Source organism: Schistocerca piceifrons, chromosome 8, assembly GCF_021461385.2.
Source record: "Schistocerca piceifrons isolate TAMUIC-IGC-003096 chromosome 8, iqSchPice1.1, whole genome shotgun sequence".
In the NCBI taxonomy this organism is placed as follows: domain Eukaryota; kingdom Metazoa; phylum Arthropoda; class Insecta; order Orthoptera; family Acrididae; genus Schistocerca; species Schistocerca piceifrons.
Genome location: NC_060145.1, coordinates 244,084,372 through 244,106,702, shown reverse-complemented (window position 1 = coordinate 244,106,702; position 22,331 = coordinate 244,084,372).

Genomic DNA, 22,331 nt, shown 5'->3' with positions numbered 1-22,331 from the left:
AATCCATCGACCCAGCGTGTCAGCAAGCGACTGTCCGAACTGTAATAGGCTCTGTAATGGTATGGAGCGTCTGCGGTTGGACTGATACGTCTAGATACCGCTCTGACAGGTGACACGTATGTAAGCATCAGGATCACCTGCATCCTTTCGTGTCCATCGTGCATTCCGACGGACTTTAGCAAATCTAGCAGTAGAATGCGACACCCCAAATGTCCATAATTGCTACAGAGTGACTCGAGGAACATTCTTCGGAGTATAATAACTTCCGCTGGGAACCAACCTCCCAAGACATTTATATGGTTGATATCTGGGATGTCTTGCAATGTGCTGTTCAGAAGAGATCTCCACTCCCTCGTACTCTTACGTATTTATGGACAGCTCTGCAGGATTCATGGTGTCAGTTCCCTCCAGCAGTACTTCAGACATTAGTCGAGTACCTGCCACGCCGTGTTGCGGTAATTCTGGGTGCTCGCTTGAGCCCTACACTATACAAGGCACCTGTTCCAGTTTCTCTGGCTCGTCAGCGTATATTAATCACATAAAGGTGGTATTCATAGGACATATATAGTCTCACCTTTATCTCTGATAATAATGTAGGCCAAAGCAATGAATCAAAATTTATAGCAGCGCCGTGTAATCAGACTCAGATTCAAATCCCAACGCTAGCACAAATTTTGGTTCATTGCTTTGGCCTACACCATTTCCATAGATATAGGTGAGACTCAAAATATCTCAGGAATACCAACTTTATATGGTATCATAAGAATCTGACAGGTTACCAGAGAACAGGGAGACAGAAAAAATGGCACCAACCATACGAGCACCGAGAATTTGTCTACGTTCGCTCCATGCGCTAGGTCAGAGATGTGTTTTCAGTGACAAGGCAGTCTATTTTTCATCACCGAGGATTTGTCGGAATATATTATAAATGCAGATCCTCAAACCATGTGGCCTATTGTGGTTATCTTGATGTTGCTAAGCTGTGCCCCCTTATTTACAGCCACCATAATTTCGAGTGGGTGGTCGTCTGTTAAGTGGAGGACCATCTCAGTGACATTTTGCAAAACACTGTTTAGACGGTCTTTGTGGGTAAGAGATTCGCCTGTAAATACGAGAGCTTCCTCTCTCTCCTTGGACTGGAAGGTCAGGGAGTCGTCTAGGCCGAGAAAGATGCGGTAGGCCTTGTAGCACCCTGACCTTATGCCTTCCTACAGATTGCTGCGAGGCGTCTGCATCGAGATGATTGTAATTTTGTGCGCTCTTGCCGCTCGACACATATGTCGGTGCCGGCTGCTGGCATAACAGACCGCTGGCAACGGGACTTGGGACGGACGTTCTGCTATCTACTGGCCGTTCTGTGGACTTGCTGGGCGCATCAATTCCGCAACCGGCACTTCCATGGCGTTTCAATCCAGCCGTTAGTTCATACATACGAGATATCAGTCTGGTGAATATAGCATCCTGTTTTCGACAAATATTTTTTTTCGGTGTTTCTGATAAATGTACTATAGTTCTAGAGTTCACTGTACAAAATTTTAATAGTTATGTAGAATTTGGCGAAAAAAGTCATGATCACAGTTTTGAATAGCTGTGGAACTGCCACTCGACTTTAGAGAAATACACAATTATTTTCAAAGTTTTTGAAACATATGCTGTTCTTCTGGAGTTCTCTGCGCAAAATTTGAATAAATCTACACAGTTTAAAAAAAATTTAGACCACCATACAGACAATAGTTTATGGTATAAAACAATAATGTGGGACACATTCTCGCAACAAAAATAAAAATAAAGAAGTAAATAAATAAAAATAAAATGAAATAAAATAAAATAAAATAAAAAATTAAAAACAAATTCATGCAAGAGTTCTAATCATAATAGGGACAATCAGATGACACAGTCTGAATTGTATATGGCTTCTGTCCTTTACAGGACACTTTGATGAATCTGTCATACACAACTTGTCATTCACATCAAACTATTTAAGTATGCTCTTATTTCATTAAATCGAACAGTTAGATCCCATTGCTCCAAGTTTTTGGGGTTTGATTGGTTCCCACATAAACTGTATCTTCATCTGATGATTCTACCTTACGATTTAGTTTAGTTATTGTTTTAATTTTTGATTCAGAAGATGAAGGCGACACAACACAGGACCAGAACCAAAAACACTATTTTAGTTTTTGTAAAGTCACACACGGGCTCTCAATATCGACAAATTGAATACGTATAAAGTTTTGAAGGAATTTTGAAATACAAATACAAAGCTTTGCCTTCTGACAGGCCCAGTATGCCTGAAGATATGGGCCGGGCGGTGTGGGCGAGCGGTTCTAAGCGCTTCAGTCCGGAACCGCGTGACTGCTACGGTCGCAGGTTCGAATGCTCCCTCGGGCATGGATGTGTGTGATGTCCTTAGGTTGGTTAGGTTTAAGTAGTTCTAAGTTCCAGGGGACTGATGACCTCAGATGTTAAGTCCCATAGTGCTCAGAGCTATTTGAACCTGACATACATAGCGATAAGGAAAATACAAACAGAACGAACTGCAGTCTGTTCTTGTGGTTGTAATTTAACTTCGTAAAGCAACATAAAGTTTTTCAAAACGTAAATGGTTTTTGCCATCCACCTTGCACGATTGATCCCTTTGCAACACGCAAGCATACTTACAGAGATGATTCTATGAGAAGAGGATTTAAGTTAATTTCAAAATTAGCAATATGAATGTTTCATAAATCTTATACGAGCAAGATAAAAACAAACGCCATTCTTCCAGAACGTTTTCGATCAAAACACACGGACTTCCGAAAGTTATCAAAAATCCCGAAATTTCGGGAACAATTTACTTCAAAGTTTTACACGTTACCCTAACAAACATTTGGGCAGACAAATATATAGCGGAAATGTTCTGAAAAATCTCAGAAAGTTCTTGACCAATTTACCTCCAATTTTTACAAGGTACTCTAATGAACGGTCGGACGCACACACTGCACACATTTTTTTTTAAGTATATACTCATAAATACACCATACGAATGATAAAAGCTGTTAAGAATGTTTATATATAAAAGTTTTTGAGCGATTTACTGCAGATTTTCGTGCAATACTCTAATAAAATCTCTGATTGACAATGGTTGCATATTTCAGATATTTACGTGACAGTCTAATATACTTTCGGATGGTCATAGGGTACATAATTCTTTAATATTTGTGGTGAGTGAATATATATTTAGCATATAAAAGGGAAACGTTATTGGCCGAATAATTACCTATTATTAGATGATACTCTAATATTTGAAGCTACCATCATCACAGATTCAGCAGCCGGGAACACCTTATATTAATGGCACTAACCAATTTACACATCCATTTGAAGAGTGTCTTCATTTCACAATCGAGGTTTAGTTTGCAGTAACAATAAACAAGGCTCAAGATCAGGTAGACAGAGGAAAAGGAGATGGGCAGAAAGGGGAAGAGGGGGGGGAGGAATAGAGAAAGGGGGAAGGGGAAGATGGTAGGTGTACGTGGAGAGATAATGCGGAGAGGAGGAGATGGACAAAGAGAAGGAAAAAGAAAAGTGGAGGAGAAGAGGAGGTTAGGACGTCTAAAGATTTCCATGTATGTTTAGGAATTACTAAGCACTGCCGGATTCGCTAGTTTAACATCAAGCCATTCAGTGGAGTTTCATGGACAACTTTTTCCTGCCCTTCCCCACAGTACGTTAACCCCCTAATTTAGCATTTAAGTTTCAAGGACCCAAAATGTAAACACGACTGCTCGCGGTCTTCGGGCCATTCCACACCTCGGCAAATCGATCTGATGTACCAATCGCGCACGTTTCGACGGAATATGACTATATATGTAAGATCCAACTGGCTTAAAAGACAACAACACAAATCTATATTTAAGGGTGTGATATCGTTCGAAACATGCGAGTACATCTAATGGAGCTTTGCATCTCTTGCACTATCACGTTGTTTCACTATGTTTTTAATATTTCGTGCTAGCTTTCCAGAGTTCTGATGGTTTTGATTATGATGTTGTTGGGTCAATACGCTTAGGAAAACAGGCTCACTGTTTCGGGTGCAGTATCTTTGGTAAATCTCCGTTCGATTCTCTTAGCACCTCATTCATCCAAGTTGCTCACAAGAATAATATACAGAAGAATAGAAAAGAAAATTGAGAATGCGCTGGGTGACGATAAGTTTGGCTTTAGGAAAACTAAAAGGCACGACAGAGGCAATGCTGACGTTGCGGTTGATAATGGAAACAAGAATAAAGAAAAATCAAGACCCGTCCATAGGAACTGTCGACCTGTAAAAAGCGTTCGACAATGGAAAACGGTGCAGTATGTTTGAAATTCTGAAAAAAATAGGGGTAAGCTATAGTGAGAGATGGGTCATATACAATATGTACAACAGCCAAGAGGGAATAAGAAGAGTGGACGATAAAGAACGAAGTGCTCGTATTAAAAAGGGTGTAAGACAAGGATGTAGCTTTTCGCGCCTACTGTTCAATCTGTACATCGAAGAAGCAATGATAGAAATAAAGAAAGGTTTAGGAGTGGAATTAAAATTCAAGGTGAAAAGATATCAATGATACGATTAGCTGATGACATTGCTATCCTGAGTGAAAGTGAAGAAGAATCAGATGATCTGCTGAACGGAATGAACAGTCTAATAAGTACACAGTATGGATTGAGAGTAAGTCGAAGAATGAATAGGGTAATGAGAGGTAATAGAAATGAGAATAGCGAGAAACTTAACATCACGCTTGATGGTCATGAAGTAGATAAAGTTAAGGAATTCTGCTATCTAGGCATAAAATAGCCAATGACGGACGGAGCAAACAGGACATCAAAAGCAGACTAGCTATGGCAAAAAAGGCATTCGTGGCCAAGAGAAGTCTACTAGTATCAAATATCAGCCTTAATTTGAGGAAAAAATTTCTGAGAATTTACGCCGGCCGCTGTGGCCGAGCAGTTGTAGGCGTTTCAGTCTGTAACCGCAGGTTCGAGTCCTGCCTCGGGCATGGATGTGTGATGCCCTTAGGTTAGTTAGCTTTAAGCAGTTCTAAGTTCTCGGGGACTGATGACCACAGATGTTAAGTCCCAAGTGCTCAGAGCCATTTGAACCATTTTTTTTTGAGACTGTACGTATGGAGTACAGCATTTTATGGTAATGAAACACAGACTGTGGGAAAACCGGAATAGAAGACAATCGAAGCATTTGAGATGTCGTGCCACAGACGAATGCCGAAAATTATGTGGAATGTAAAGGTAAGGAATGAGGAGGTTCTTCGCAGAATCGGAGAGGAAGGGAGTATGTAGAAAACACTGATAAGGAGAAGGGACAGGTTGATAGGGCATCTGTTACGTCATGAGGGGATAGCTTCCATCGTGCTAGAGGGAGCTGAAGAGGGCATAAAGTGTAGAGGAAGGCAGAGAGAGGAATACATCCAGCAAATAATTGAGGACTTTGGTTGCAAGTGCTACTTGGGATGAAGAGGTTAGCTGAAGAGAGCAATTCGTGGCGGGCCGCAACAAACCAGTCAGAAGACTGATGACAAAAACAAAAAGTTTCGACTTCCTTCCATCAAATTTATGTAGTTGCCGATGTTGCTGATACAAACCTAAGTTTAGGTTCCAGTTCAGCTCCTACGTTGGAAGTTGTTAATTTTATAAATAAATTTTCACTTCACCCACTGTATGTCACTTAGACACGTACTCAGTTTCCAAGTCAGCAAATTGTAAAAGTAAACTATTAATATCGGTCTGACAGATGACAGTCCACTTCCAGTTATTTCACTCTTGCAATGCCCACGTAGATACGTTTAATTTTCTGTATTCAAACTGAAAATCAACACATAGTGCTTCCCACGACTATGATCTTCCTTCGAAAGTGGGTGAGGATTAAGGTTCCGTACTCCGCACTTCCGTTCAACTTGCGCTGGTGTCGCTGTGCCTGGCACGCGGTCACAGGACTATCACGTTAGCTGATGTAATGCCTTCTCAGTACATACTCAGTAAATAAGGTCGAAGTAAGCAACCTGACTACATGAGGTAGTCAATGAAATTATCATGCAGAAATAACATTCGTTTGTACTTGATATTTGTGATATATCACAACACGTGTACTTGACATTTTCTGGAAATTTATGTAAACTCCATATAGCACGAAATTATATGAAGAAGGAACGGTCATCGACTAAAATTAGATAGTTCTCAAAAATGGTCAGCAGAGAACTACTTACCAAAGGTGAATCAGTTTGCCCATCTCTAACAATAGCTCTTCAGCAATTCAAAATTGTGATCATAATTTTTTTCGCAAAAAACCAGTCTCTGAAGAGCCGGGCTGCACATGCCACATGGATTTATCAAAACTCAAGCTGACGGTAGCTGTACGAGGAAGATACGTAGGAACCATGTTGAACATAATGGCCAAGATAACGTCGCGTCAGGGAGAGCTGCACAAACACCAGACACTAAATGACAAACAACAATGTAACGTGCACGGGGAGTCTCTCTCTCTCTCTCTCTCTGTCTCTCTCTCTGTCTCTCTCTCTGGCTCTGGCTCTGAGCACTATGGGACTTAACATCTGTGATCATCAGTCCCCTAGAACTTAGAACTACTTAAACCTAACTAACCTAAGGACATCACACACATCAATGCCCGAGGCAGGATTCGAACCTGCGACCGTAGCAGTCGCGCGGTTCCGGACTGAGCGCCTTAACCGCGAGACCACGGCGGCCGGCACGGGGAGTCACAGGACACTAAATGGAAAGCGAAGAAGGCACACAGTTGAACTAGGACAAGCTGCTAACCTAATGCGTGAAGCGGAAATATGACCACTCAGTAATGGATGCGGAAATTATATTGTAAATTTGATATTGATTGTTTAAGCATGTGTTAACCTCCAAGTACTTTTTATTTGGTAACCCATATTTTGAACAGACTGATGGCGTTGCGATGGATAGTCCTGTCTCAGCAATAGTAGCTAATTCATATATGGGGGATTTTGAAGAAAAAGCACTTAAATTTGTAGTTTTAAAACGATAGTGCTCTGGAGATATGTCGATGACGCATAGTTTGGGCGCACAGTCAGGAGAAATTGATGCAGTTTCTTGAACATCTAATCTACACTCACGAAAATATTGAGCCGTGGCGGCACGCTCAGAGTTGATCTCGCAACGAAAGCAGAATTTTTAGCGGCTGCGGTACGGTTAAGGCAGGTGCTGCTGGGCGAGCGAGGCGGTGGCTCACCAGAAGCAAGCTAGGCGGGCCGGTGGATTGCAGGCGGGGGGCTGGCTGTGCTGAGGCGTCCAGCTCGATGGCTGCGGCCCGTGTTGTCCTGGGCCTGCGGTGGATAAGTGTCGCTCTCATCCGTAAACTGCAGCTGTTGATATATCGCCGTCCCCTTACATATAAGATTTTTTTTCTTTATTGTTACTTTGACACCTTATACAAAAGGTGGGCCGGCAGCGGCAATATTACGCCGCTCTTCGGCCACAGTCAGTACAAACAGAAACAATGAAGACACAGAAAAACATAACAGTATGATGGACAAAAGACAGTAGACAAGTGAGTAACAACACGGAGCCGTTCACAGGTGTAGTAACAAAATAAAAAAACGGTCAGCACTGTACACGAACAATACGTGAACGATTGAGCGTGGGGGGGGGGGGGGGGGGGGAAGCACTGAAGCACTAACACGACGACACACACACAGGACCGATGGCGATGATCTCCGACGCGCATATGTTCACTTGAGGTGTGCGAGTCCGAGGACCTGCCAAAAGGGGAAAAGGTGGGAGAGGATGGAGATGGGAGCGTGTAGATGCCAGTGGAAGTGGAGATGGAGGGGGGGGGGAAAGAAGGTACGGGGTTTAGAGGAAGCCCGTGGGGTGGAGGGAGGGAGGAAGGGAGGAGGGAGAGAAGGTGCCCTAAGGACACACAGGGAGGGGATAGGGAGGATCAAAGTTGATAGGAGGGATAGATGGAGGGGATGAGGGTATCATCAGGGAGGGGGAGTTGGTGGAAGCCACCTTGGGAGAGGGTACGGAGAGTGGAGAGATGGAGAGCAGGTGGGACATGGGAATACAGGCGTGGCAGCGGACAGGGGTGGGAGAGGATGGGAGAGACAAGTGGGTGAGAGGGATGAAGTTTACAGGAGATGTAGAGGATCCGTATCCATTCGAGGTAAAGGACGAGGTGCGGGAACGGAATAAGGTCATACAAGATCTGTGTGGGGGAGGGGAGACGAATGCGATAGGCGAGGCAGAGAGCATGGCGTTCTAGGATTTGAAGCGATTAGTAAAAGGTAGGAGGGACGGAGATCCAGGCAGGGTGGACATAGCAGAGGATTGGGCGGTTGAGGGATTTATAGATGTGGAGGATGGTGGAGGGGTCCAGACCCCATGTGCAGCCAGAAAGGACCTTGAGAAGACGGAGTCAGAGCGTGCCTTGGCTTGGATTGTCCGGAGATGGGGGCTCCAGGAGAGGCGACGGTCAACGGTGACGCCAGGGTACTTAAGGGTGGGGGTGAGGGCGATAGGACGGCCATAAATAGTGATATAGAAATCGAAGAGACGGAAGGAAGGGGTGATTTTGCCTACAATGATTGCCTAGGTCTTAGATGGATTGATCTTGAGCAACCACTGGTTGCACCAAGTGGTGAACCGGTCAAGATGGGATTGGAGAAGGTGTTGGGAGCGTTGCAGGTTGGGGCGAGGGCAAGGAAGAAGGTGTCATCGGCAAACTGGCGAAGGTGGACGGTGGGTGAAGGCGGTGGCATGTCCGCCGTATACAGAAGGTAGAGAAGAGGAGAGAGGACAGAACCTTGGTCCACAGCTCGTGGTCGTGCAGTAGCGTTCTCGCTTCCCACGCCCGGGTTCCCGGGTTCGATTCCCGGCGGGGTCAGGGATTTTCTCTGCCTCGTGATGACTGGGTGTAGTGTGCTGTCCTTAGGTTAGTTAGGTTTAAGTAGTTCTAAGTTCTAGGGGACTGATAACCTCAGATGTTAAGTCCCATAGCGCTCAGAGCCATTTGAACCATTTTTTGAACAGTACCTTGAGGCACACCGGCGGAGGGGTAGAAGGTGTAGGAATTCGTGTTATGGGTGATGACGTAGGAAGGACGTTGGGAAGGAAAGGACCCGATCAGATTGACTTAGTTGATAGGAAGGGTGAAGGGTTGGAGCTTGAAGAGGAGACCGGAATGCCATACACGGTCGTAAGTACGCTCAAGGTCGAGGAAGATGGCGGATCGACGGGAGTTGAGCTGTTCGGAGAGGAGATGAGTGAGGTGAAGGAGAAGGTCATCGGCGCAGAAGGATGGTCGAAAGCCACACTGGGTAGTGGGAAGGAGGCGGTGCTGGCGGAGATGCAGGTGGATGCGTCGGGTGTAGATGGATTCCAGTATAAAATTTTATTGTCTTCGGCTTTTTCTATTTTATTTTGGGAGCTGAGGTACTGCACGTCTTAGCACTCTCAATCTTTGCTTTGTAACCACCTTGTCCCAATCTTTCACTTCTTGGTAGTGTGAGAGAAAGATGGCCACTAAGTTACGTTTAGAACCTTGCTGCCTCGCCAAAACTGTATGAGGTTCATTCAAATGAAACCTGGCCAGTGCGGTGCCTTAAACACAAGGTGGCACTACGTAACTGCGGGTACAGTGGCGCCACCTATTGGTAGAGAGACTGACGCGTGCGCACCGTTTGATGTTGCATAGCGTCAGTGTGGTTACGCCGAAGAGATGGTGGGCAAGTTATCGTCCACTACAGATCATGCAGACGAGTAAGCAGGAACAACGAAGAGTGATTCGATTTTTGGACGCGGAGGGAGTTGGAGGCCGTGAAATGTATCGACGGATGAAAGGTATGTGAGTACAGTTTAAGTCGTTCTTGTGTTGTGGAACGGCGCTAACGATTCTTTGAGGGGTGCGAGTCACTGGAACACGATGCTCATCCTGGACAGGCTCATCGTGTTATCACACCGGAGGGTTGGGAAGTGACAACCACAGAATCACCATGAACGAGATCCATCTGTATCTGGACCTCTAAAAGAAGCTATTCGCGAATATCGACTCGCAACGGACAACGAAGTGCGTGATTGGGTCCAGGCCTGGATCCGACAGCAGCCTACTAGCTTCTTTAAGGATGGAATCGACCGGCTAGCGTCGCAATGGGATTAATGTGCCAACAAATTTGGTAATTATTTTTGAGTATGTGTGCTGTGTATAGCTCCATTTTTGAGTTAATGAAATCCTTACCATTACTTTACAATAGCGACCGGGTTTCGTTTGAATGCCCCTTATAATACACTCATCAAAATAAGTTTTGCATCACCCCGGTTGCCAGAACTCCAGAAGACAGACGTTCACTGTGGATGTTGTATCACAGACAAGGTCACTTTGTTCAGATGTCACCAAATCATGCATGAGCAGCGCCTATTAGACGGAGGTGGTCCTACAGCCGATCACTTCGTCATTCCACCTGGAAGGAAGTACACGGCTCGTGTTGTCTGTAGTTCAACCATGCTATGCCCATACCGCGGTTCGACCGTATCCGCACTGTTACTTTGGGCCAGGAAGGGCTCTCAACAAGGGAAGTGTCCACGCATCTCAGAGTGAACCAAAGTGATGTTGTTCTGACATGGAGGAGATATAGAGAGACAGGAACTGTCGATGACATGCCTCGCTCAGGCTGCCCAACGGCTACTACTGCAGTGGATGACCGCTACCTACGGATTATGGCTCGCAGGAACCCTAGCAGCAACGCCATCACGTTCAATGATGCTTTCCGCGCAGCCACAGGACGTCGTGTTACGACTCAAACTGTGCGCAATAGGCTGCATGACGCGCAACTTCGCTCCCGACGTCCATGGCGAGGTCTATCTTTGCAACAACCATGCAGCAAGGCACAGATGGGCCCAACAACATGCCGAATGGACCGCTCAGGATTGGCACTACGTTCTCTTCAGTGATGAGTGTTGCAAATGCCTTCAACCAGACAATAGTCGGAGACGTGTTTGGAGGCAACCTGGTCAGGCTGAACGTCTTAGACACAGCAAGGTAGAGGTTCGCTGATGTTGTGGGGTGGCGTTATGTGGGGCCGACGTACGCCTCTGGTGGTCAAGGAAGGCGACGTAACGATTGTACGATACGTGAATGCCATCCTCCGACCGATAGTGCAACCATATCGGCAGCATATTGGTGAAGCATTCGTCTTTATGGATGACAATTTGCGGACCCTCTAGCACATCTTGTGAATGACGTCCTTCAGGATAACGACATCGTTCGATTAGAGCGGCCAGCATGTTCTCCGGATATGAACCCTATCGACATGCCTGGGATGGACTGAAAAAGGGCTGTTTATGGACGACGCGACCTAACAAAAAATTCTGGGGCATCTACGCCGACTCGCCGTTGGAGTGGGACAATCTGAACCAACAGTGCCCCGATGAACTTGTGGATAGTATGCGACGACGAATACAGGCGCAAGAGGACATGCTACTGGGTATAAGAGGTACCGCTGTGTACAGAAATCTGGACTACCACCTCTGAAGGTCTCGCTGAATGGTGGTACAACATGCAGTGTGTGGTTTTCATGAGCAATAAAAAGGGCGGAAATGTTGTTTATGTTGATCTCTATTGCAATTTTCTGTACAGGTCCGGAAGTCTCGGAAAAGATGTGATGCAAAGCTTTTTTGATGTTTGTATAAGCATGACGTACTTTTGTCCTTCAGACCGGATGTGAGCACTTACTCTTATCCTCCTCCTAGCGCATTGCTTGCATAAGGAATTGATATGTGTTATAGTATGTCTTAGTGTTGTCGACGGAGCTGCTGAGTGTGCAAAGGTGTGTTGTAAGTCACCGTGTGGTTGTGCCTGTTGATGTCCATGGTTTGTTATTTATCTTTCTGGTTGCTGGCTGCTGTGACCTAGTAGACTTGAGCTACAAGAACTTTTCACTTCCCCCGCTTTCTAAATTTTACCGAATGGTAATCAGTAGAGGACGCCTAAGGGTCCTGAGTTGCTTCTAGCATTCCATTTAATGAAGCTGACTTAATATTTTTATTGTAAAAGAATACCATCTGTATACATTAATATTTGTTATATCTCTTAGCGCGAAAGCTGTTTAAGGGGTCTTGTTGCCTTGTATTTGTTAGTGGGCAACTGATACTAAGGTAACTGATTGGACACACCCTGGTATTTCAACAGATAATTTGCGACTTTGTCGGTCTTAAATGTAAATGTTAATCACTAAGCCTGGAGCAACAATATGGTAACCAGGCTGTAGTTCAGTACCTTGTCTTTGTGCACTGTTCAGGTCATTAGAAGATTTGGTATTTGTTTTGTTAACCTCTTAACGCCGAATGTCGCGAAGTCGAATAATGCTGTTCTAATAATTGGAAGACTAACTGTTTCTGAATGCCATTGCCGGTAGATGCCGATTCTTCATGAAGCTACCAATGCTTCTGACAAGTGATGCATTCACCTGAGCGGTTCGGGCCCGTATAAGGCACCACGAGTTTTCATTTCTATCTGTTATCTAGAAATTTATTCAGGTAGTAAGGGCTTAACTGATGAGATTTGCTTTACCTAGGAGCACCTGACGTATCTGTTAGGGGCCTACATACGTTCGGGTGGGGTCTTCCAACCGCAGGAGCAACCTCGGGTCCCTTCACAGCGTTCGGTGCGTTCCACTGGCTTCCTCGTTCTAGGGATGGCGGTTATCGCTGAAACAACAGGTTTTCGGTTGTATCGTTTTCTTTTTCAACGTCAGTTTCACCTAACTCAAAACCGCTCAAAATAATTGGTTTCCGAAGTAACCGATGTTCGGCCTTTTATTACTATTACTTCTTGTAATAAACATAGAAATCCATCACAGAGTCAACAATTTTGATCCACTCAGTTTACAGGTACATAAATTCAAAATATTAAATTAAGTAGGCATATAAAAGAGCAAAATAACTGATGATGGTCGAAGTAGAGAGGATATAAAACGTAGGCTGGCAATGGCAAGGAAAGCGTTTCTGAAGAAGAGAAATTTGTTAACATCCAGTATTGATTTAAGTGTCAGGAAGTCATTTCTGAAAGTATTTGTATGGAGTGTAGCCATGTATGGAAGTGAAACATGGACGATAAATAGTTTGGACAAGAAGAGAATAGAAGCTTTCGAAATGTGGTGCTACAGAAGAATGCTGAATATTAGATGGGTAGATCACATATCTAATGAGGAAGTATTGAATAGGATTGGGGAGAAGAGAAGTTTGTGGCACAACTTGACCAGAAGAAGGGATCGGTTGGTAGGACATGTTCTGAGGCATCAAGGGATCACCAATTTAGTATTGGAGGGCAGCGTGGAGGGTAAAAATCGTAGAGGGAGACCAAGAGATGAATACACTAAGCAGATTCAGAAGGACGTAGGTTGCAGTAGGTACTGGGAGATGAAAAAGCTTGCACAGGATAGAGTAGCATGGAGAGCTGAAGACCACAACAACAACAGCAACGTAAAAGAAACCCTTCCACCATTCGCTGCTTTTCTGGAAAAGTGATGACTGTTAGGATACTGCAAAAGACCACCAGTATTCTTCTACTGATTCTAGTTTTTTGAAATCACCTGCCAATCAAGGATCATAACAGTATTTGGACGTTACGAATTGTCAGTGCTAAAGGGTGCAAACTGAGATTGTAGAACTCTATTTTTCGAGTTAATTTATCCATCTCGAAAACCTATATTATGAAGAGAAAGAACAGATCAGCTAGTTGCTATTTGTTTTTGAAAACTGTGGATGAATCTTCAAATATTACGTTTTCTCCTTACATGACGTCGCAAATTCGCTGTGGTTCCTCCCGTTACTAACCTTTTAAAGCAAATGAGCACTGTACTTGACTGAAACCGCCCTTCCTAATATGCTTCCAGACTAGGGACTAAGCCGTTTTTTAATATAACTAATGTCCGACGATGACAACGTGTAACTAACGTAAGTTACAGGTGGGGCAAGTCTCGCACTCTCCGTGTACACGCGTACCATCCAACAGTCCATGCCACACTGTAACAGTTACATCATAGTCTCGCCAATGCTGTTCGAATTCTTTGTTGCTCGTTTCTGTCGGTACTGTCATCAACATAACACTGATCGCTTTCCAGTTTTCTATAATAACACAATATTTCAAATGGTTCAAATGGCTCTGAGCACTATGGGACTCAACTGCTGAGGTCATTAGTCCCCTAGAACTTAGAACTAGTTAAACCTAACTAACCTAAGGACATCACAAACATCCATGCCCGAGGCAGGATTCGAACCTGCGACCGTAGCGGTCTTGCGGTTCCAGACTGCAGCGCCTTTAACCGCACGGCCACTTCGGCCGGCAACACAATATTTCGAAGCAGTAGGAATGATACCAATGAAAATTACTCGTTTCTCAAAAAGACTTATTGAAAAGCTAAAAATTTTACCACTCTTGCTTTAGCCAACTGATATTTCGCACTCTACTCGGTTATTGGTAAAAAAATTAAAAGATCAAACAAATAACGAAAAATACCAGTTGTTGAGAACTAGAATACCGGCATGGTGTGTGCAAACGGCGACAAGGGGTGCTTTTTTAAGCCTTCCTCCCTCAGTCTGCTGATCCCGTAGTCAACTTAAATTTATTGTCAAAAATTGTGTTCACTTTTGGATCCGTGGCTTTGAGATTTGACCTAACAGTTGTATTTGCTATCTCGTCAGATTCTGATGTGTCTCCTGTTGTGTACCAGCGAAAGAAGTTGTTCAAATTGCCAATTCCTTTACAAAAAAATTTCTAATGAATATTTCTAATTTTTATTCTCATTGGAAAGTTTGTGCTGTTTAATTATTCTTATGGCCATTTGGATTCTTTCTAATTAATTATTAGTTGTGTTTTTTGAAGGGACACTTATTTCCTAAAATAATATTAAAGGTTAATAAAGTGTGGAAGGAAATGTTATCATGTTGCTCTCCTGATAATGGTAGAAATTTCGTATCATACTATTAACTGGATTTCACCTCTTGGAGACATGTTGTGCTAGAATTAGAAGGCTATTTATCTTTTATCTTGTTAGTTTTATGGATCAATATTGTATGTATTTAAATTTGTTCCTTGTTGTCAGATCTGGGTCAGTTAATAATTTGAGTGGGCTCTTTTAGTTTCCTTACAAATCAGGAGCTCTTGCTAATTTGTAGGCACTCGTTATTTATGGAGTGAAGACAGGTCTGTATTTTGTCACAGGGTGAATGTTGTCGAAGAGTAAGGCCCTGCGGTCCAGTTCCTCCACTTGGATCCTTTCTCGGAAATCCTTAGGACGTCAAGGTCCACACAAATATCAAATTTACAAGATAGCGGAATGTGAATGGCTAACTACCGTTCCTGGATGTACTGGTTCGACGAAAAAAAGCTGGGTTTTATGGCATTCCGTTTACCTTAAGTCCACACATACCGATTTATAATTGCAGGAATCTAGCTCCCACTAGACTTCGCAAACAATCAGTGTACTTATAATTTTGGTACACAGCACTCATGCCGTGTTTGACTCTTAATAGCGTACGGAGTGCACTGTCTAATATTATCCTCCCACACATCACCATTAAAGTTCTCATTCTTTGCTCAAATTTTTGAAATTTACGAGAGGAGTAAGATTACAAAAGAAGAACTTCTTACTTACCTTGATTATCTCGTTGTTGTAGATGGCTCAGTCTTGTCTGGGAGTACTTTCCTGCAGCTGAAAATTTCGATTCTTAGGTGTTGAAGAGTTGCCTGATGGTATGAATATTTTTTATTTCATCCTGTTCTTCTAAAGTACTCTGACCTTACAGTATAGAGAAGAGATAGAAAAGATCCAACGGAGAGCAGCGCGCTTCGTTACAGGATCATTTAGTAGTCGCGAAAGCATTACGGAGATGATAGATAAACTCCAGTGGAAGAGTCTGCAGGAGGGACGCTCAGTAGCTCGGTACGGGCTTTTGTTGAAGTTTCGAGAACATACCTTCGACGAAGAATCAAACAGTATATTGCTCCCTCCAACGTATATCTCGCGAAGAGACCATGGTGATAAAATCAGAGAGATTAGAGTCCACACAGAAGCATGCCGACAATCCTTCTTTCCACGAACAACACGAGACTGGAATAGAAGGGAGAACCGATAGAGGTACTCAAGGTACCCTCCGCCACACACCGTCAGGTGGCTTGCGGAGTATGGATGTAGATGTAGATGTAGATCCACGTTCAAAGAACCGATAATTACATTTTTGTTGCCAAGTTTCGCAAAATACGTGCATTTCCATCAGAGGCAAGCCCACCACTCCTTACATTCTGCAGTACTCACAATTTCCAAACAGTTTTCACAGCAAAAGAGCTTGCTTCACATGTACATGTACATGTACATGTACATGTGAAGTGTTACGACAGAAAAAGGAACCTGTGACCACTGGAGGCAGTGCCACAAATTCCTCCAAATGTCGTAACACAACATACACACATATGTAATACTAACTAATGTAAATCCACCCGATGATGGAGGTTTAAACCTTCGAAACGCGTCGTGGAAAAAATAAAACGGTGACTGGTAACAGTAAACTTGTTGTTTCATTTAATGTCAGTAACAGTCACAGTAAAGCCTAACCTAAAAATGTTCCCATATGACATTGTTAAATGATTCATTTGGGTTCTGGTAGAACAAGGAACAAGTGGATGTAGCGCACGAATAGGGCAGCCAAATGTAAGCACAAGATATTTCCACAAATCAGCAAATTGGTTTTTTAAGTTCAAGAAGCCGGCAGAAGGCAAAAGGGTGCGTGGCAATGCGTGCTGCCCTTAAAGCAAATGAATATTTAAAACCTTTAGTGGCTAAAATGCCCTTGGAAAACATATTTCTCTAGTAAAATACTCTCAACGGATCGTTTATGAGAAAAAAATTCAATATTTTGCCCCCAACGAAGATACAATCTCCACTTAAAGCCCTGTCGACTTATAAATGCGAGCAGTAAAATAGCAATATCTGCGCATACCAATGAATGGTACTTGCCAGACCGGAGGAACAAATTCGTCTCAGTTGACTTTAAACCTTCAGTCGGAGAAGTAAACCACTCTTCCTCGATATGTGTAGATAGTGCAATTTTCCTGCATGTATTTAAGAGACCACATGGTTTTAAAATTATCTCTTTTAATGGCCACGCAATGACTGAAATGAATTTGCAACAGAAATAAAGATTTCCACTTCAGCGACCAATGCTGAACCTCCTTTTGTCATTAATATTTGGTTACGTCATGGGCCTATTTTCGGGAATATTATATCCCAGTCTCCAGATTTCGTGGAATGTTGAACATGTAAGTGTCCTTTACCTTGTTTCCGGTAATGCAGTATCGCAGTGTGTAAAATTGCTGACCGAATGAGTACCTACGTGTCAAACTATTTCTCCTCGTTTTGCATTTAAACACGTTAAGGTGTTCTTCGGTAGTTCAGCATCTGATAGGTAACGTGCCTGACTAACCCTGCTTTTACCGTGGTCAATTTTATTGCATTAATTGAACACCCGTAGATCCCCAACACATCTACCACGGTATCCTAGAACTTTAATAATGGAAAGTGTAAGTTAACTATGTCATTTGCGCCGCCCGCTGTGGTCGAGCGGTTCTAGGTGCTTCGTTCTGGAACCGCGCGACCGCTACAGTCGCAGGTTCAAATCCTGCCTCGGGCATGGATGTGTGTGATGTCCTTAGGTTAGTTAGGTTTAAGTAGTTCTAAGTTCTAGTGAAGTGATGACCACACTTCCTCTCCACCATGTATCTAGAACAAGTTGAGTTTGTTTAAGGATTTCCACATTGATGAACGTGCGTTATTAAATATTTTAGCGACATCGCTGTTACGTTTCTGTCAATACTTCTGTTATTTGTGTTTCCGTTCTTATTTGATTCTTTTTTTCAGTTCCAGTCACAGCTGCGTTAAAAATTTTTATGTGTAGTGATGCGTTTCAGACTACATTGTCCACTCTCATATTACAGCCTTCGATTTAAATTGTAACATAGACATACGCCAGTGCTCATACTTCCCTTATTTTCTTTATAAGTCATCAGTCTTCTGACTGGTTTGATGCGGACAACCACGAATCCCTCTCCTGTGCCAACCCTTTCTCTTCAGAGTAGCACTTGTAACCTACGTCCTCAGCAATATGCTGTATGTAATCCAGTCTTCCTCTACAGTTTCTATCATCTAAAACTCCCTCTAGTACCATGGAAGATATTCTCTAAGATCTTAACACATATGCTATCATGATTTCCCTACTTCTTATAATTGTTTTCCATACGTTCTTTTCTTGGTCGATTCACCGGGAAACCTCATCATTTTTCCGTTGTCGGTCCTAACTTCCAGCATTCTTCTGTAGCACCAAGTCTGAAATGCTTCGATTTTCTTCTTTTCAAGTTTCCTCACAGTTTATGTTTCACTTTCGTAAAATGTTCTAGTCAAACGTGCTTTACCAGAGATTTCTTCCTCAAATTCGTGTTTGATACTAATAGATTTAGTAGCCTTTCCTTTGCCAGTAATGCCCTTTTCGCCAGTGCTGGTTTACTGTTTGTATTCTACTTTCTCCGTCCGTCTTGGGTTATTTTGCTGCCTAGGTAGCAGAGTTCCTTGACTTCATCGACTAGATTTTTCACCAATTCTGATGTTAAGTTTCTCGCTGCTCTAATTTCTTATAGTTCTCATTACTTTCGTACGTCTTCGATTTACTCACTATCCATGTTCTTTACCCATTAGATAGTTCATTCAGTTCAACAGATCCTGTAATTTTTCTTCACTGCCACTGAAGATAGTTTAATGACATTATTGAACCATCCTTTAATTTCCGTCATTACTTTTTTGGCGTATAGTTTGAACAGAGCGAAAGACTGGACACCTCTCTTAAAACTTTTTTGATCCGAACATTCGTTCTTAGTCTTTACTCTCATATATCCCTTTTCATTCTTGTAGATATTTCATAAACCCCATCTTTCCCCATAGCTTTCCCCTACTTTTCTCATATTTTCGAACATATTTCACCATTTAACAATATCAAACGCTTATACAAGGCCGACAAATCGTTTGAACGTTTCTTGATTTTTCTTCTGTCTTGGTTCCATTATCAGACGCAACGTCAGAACTGGCTCTCAGCTACCTGTATCTTTTCTCAAGCCAAACAGATTGTCATGTATTGATCCTCAGTTTTCTTCTCCTTTCTTCTGTATGTTATTCTTGTCAGCGATAGTTCTCGAACTTGTCGGCTCGTGATATCTGTGGATGACGTTTTCCCGATAGTCTGATGGTATATCGCTAGTCTCATAGATTCCACACATCCCCGTGAATAGTAAATGTAACTTCATCTTAGAGTCAGGAGAATGGAACAGCGGCTGGTCGACGAAATTTAATAATACTGCACCAACAGCCGTCGTTTACATTTTGTTTTATGAGGCAATCAGTTTCGACGATTCAATAACGGCATCCTTAGGCCTGTCGCGTGGTTGACTCCACTCTTGGCTGCATAAGACAAAGCACCAACATTCATTTCTGGTTCCGTAGGTATCTGAATTTTCCCATGGAGTTCTCATACACGTACAAAACACGATACGCATATTGATGCCTTGTCCTATAAACGCAAGAGTGGTACTTAGTGTCATTCAGACGCCAGGTCTGAAGATGGTGTGACTGGAACGTCGAAACTAATTTCCTAATAAAATAATATCAAAATAACGGCTCTGATACAGCATTATTACATTTCAATGTGAATAGTCATTTTGTTGCCACTTCCCCCAATGATGTTAGAAATTCCGATGGAATGGTATCCATCCCTTCTACCTTATTTGATCTACAGCTCATTTAAATTCTGATTCTAGTTCTGGATCCCTTATCTCGTCCCTATCGACTCCTATTCCTCCATCTAAAGTCATCATCCACGTCCTGTCCCTCATGGACGCCTTCTATGTACTCTTTCCATCTATTCGCTCATTCCTCGGCGTTTAACAGTGGAATTCCCATTGCCCCCATAATGTTACCGCCTTTGTTTGTAATTTAACCGAAGGCAATTTTACTTTTTTATACGCTGACTCAGTCCTTCTGATGATCATTCTGTTTAGTTCTTTTTGTTACTTCACACATCTGTCATGCAGCCATTCGGCTTACCTTCCCTGCATTTCCTACTTATTTTACTCCCAAGTGACTTTTTTCTGTATTCCTAAATTTCCTGAACGTTTTGTACTCACTTCATTCCTCGATCAACTGAAGTATATCTTCTGTTACATGTGGCTTTCATCATATTTACCTTCCTTGTACCTATGTTACCTCTCCAGCCTCTGTGATTTCCCTTTTTACAGATGTACATTCCTCTTCAACCGAACTGTCTGCTGAGCTATTCAATGTCGCAGTATCTATACCCTCAGACAACTTCAAGTGTATCACTTCATTCCTAAGTATTTCCGTATCTTAGTTCTTTGCGCATTGGTTTCTCCCTGACCCGTCTCTTAAACTCCTTCCTACTGTTCATCAATAGTAAATAGTGATTTGGGTCTACAACTGCTCCTAGGTACGCCTTACAATCCAGTATATGATTTCGGAGTCACTGCCTCATCATGATGTAATCTACCTGCAATCTATTTGTACCTTCCAGCCTGTTCCAATTATACCTCCTTCTTCTATGGTTCCTGAATGGTGTTTTTGCATTACTAGCTGAAATTAATTGCGGAATTCAATTAGTCTTTCTCCTATTTCACTGCTACTACCAAATCTTCCGTAATCCTTTCTTGTACCACTCCCCATAAAACCACATACGAATCCCTGAGGACTATTAAACATTCATGTCCTTTTATGTACTGAATTACCCGTCCAGAATCTTCATATAATTTCTCTAACTCTTCATCCCTCCTTGCGACGTCGGCGAGTATATCTGAACTATTGTTCAAAATGGCTCTGCGCACTATGGGACTTAACTTCTGAGGTCAGCAGTCCCCTAGAACTTAGAACTACTTAAACCTAACTAACCTAAGGACAGCACACACATCCATGCCCGAGGCAGGATTCGAACCTGCGACCGTAGCGGTCTCGCGGTTCCAGTCTGTAGCGCCTAGAACCGCTCGGCCACTCCGGCCGGCGAACTATTGTTGCCGCTGTGGGTTTGCTGTCGGTTCTGCTGAAAATAACCCTATCACTGAAGTGTTAACAGTAATTCAGCTTTGCCCTACTATGCTATTCATAATGAATCCTACTCCCGTTACATACACCCATACAAATATGCTATACATTCAACTGCTACTTTCGTATGTACACCACGTAGTCTTAGAGGAACCTTTTATTACTTGTCTTTGTAAACGGGCAGGATCCTAAAAAAGCATTTCTATTTTACACGTGTAAAGCTGCCAGTCATGGCTATTGTGTATCTGTGCACTGGTGAAAGATCATAAAAATAATTACTGCGAAGGCTGTGGTTTGATAATGGACAACGTAATCTGAAAGCAGTCGTCGTAAAAAAAGAAAAAAAATTACAGTAACCCGTTGTGTACTTTAAAGAAATATTAAGCACAACCAGTACTAATATGTGCCCAATGATCCACCAGAGTTAATCAGAACTTGTCCTGGCAATCTTGCCTAATCTGTTGTTACGGAAGATTGTGATTGTCGGACAAACCAAAGAGGATGGAAGTTCGTTTCAGTGTTTGCCACATGAATTGGCTATGAACGGAGCTCGGATATCCAGAACCGTGGGAGAAAATTGCAATGCGAGCCATATCACAATATCCAGAATTGCGAACTGAGGTATTAGCAGCCGAGTTATTCATGAAACCCCAATATCGGACATCCCAATTTCAATGATAGGATACATTTTAATCAGAATGTACAACGAATGAAAAATGGTAATAATGTAGATATCAATTTTATTGTGCATCTATGTTTTCTTGATTCTGGTAGTCAGATATCGGTCATCCATAAGACAAGTTCATCCGTTTCAGAGAAAACAGAGCATAGCACAGGTGGTCTAGGGATAGCATCTTTGATTCATAATAGAAAACGTATTCGGTACGGGTACGAAATCCGCTGCCGCTCAACTTTTAATTAATAATCAACATTTGCGACCGAAAACTTCCGGCATAAGAAGACTGCCATTCCGAAAACGGCCTTGTCAAAGGCGGTGGAGGAGCAGTCAGAAATTGAGGGCACTCTCTTGCCCTTGGGGTGGGAACTTGACCCTAAAGACGGAAGAGATAGCAATGATCAACTGCATGAGGATGCAGAAGACAGTTGAAACCACTGCACTTAAGATACATAACGTGTATCCACAGGACATGTACCTGCGAGAGA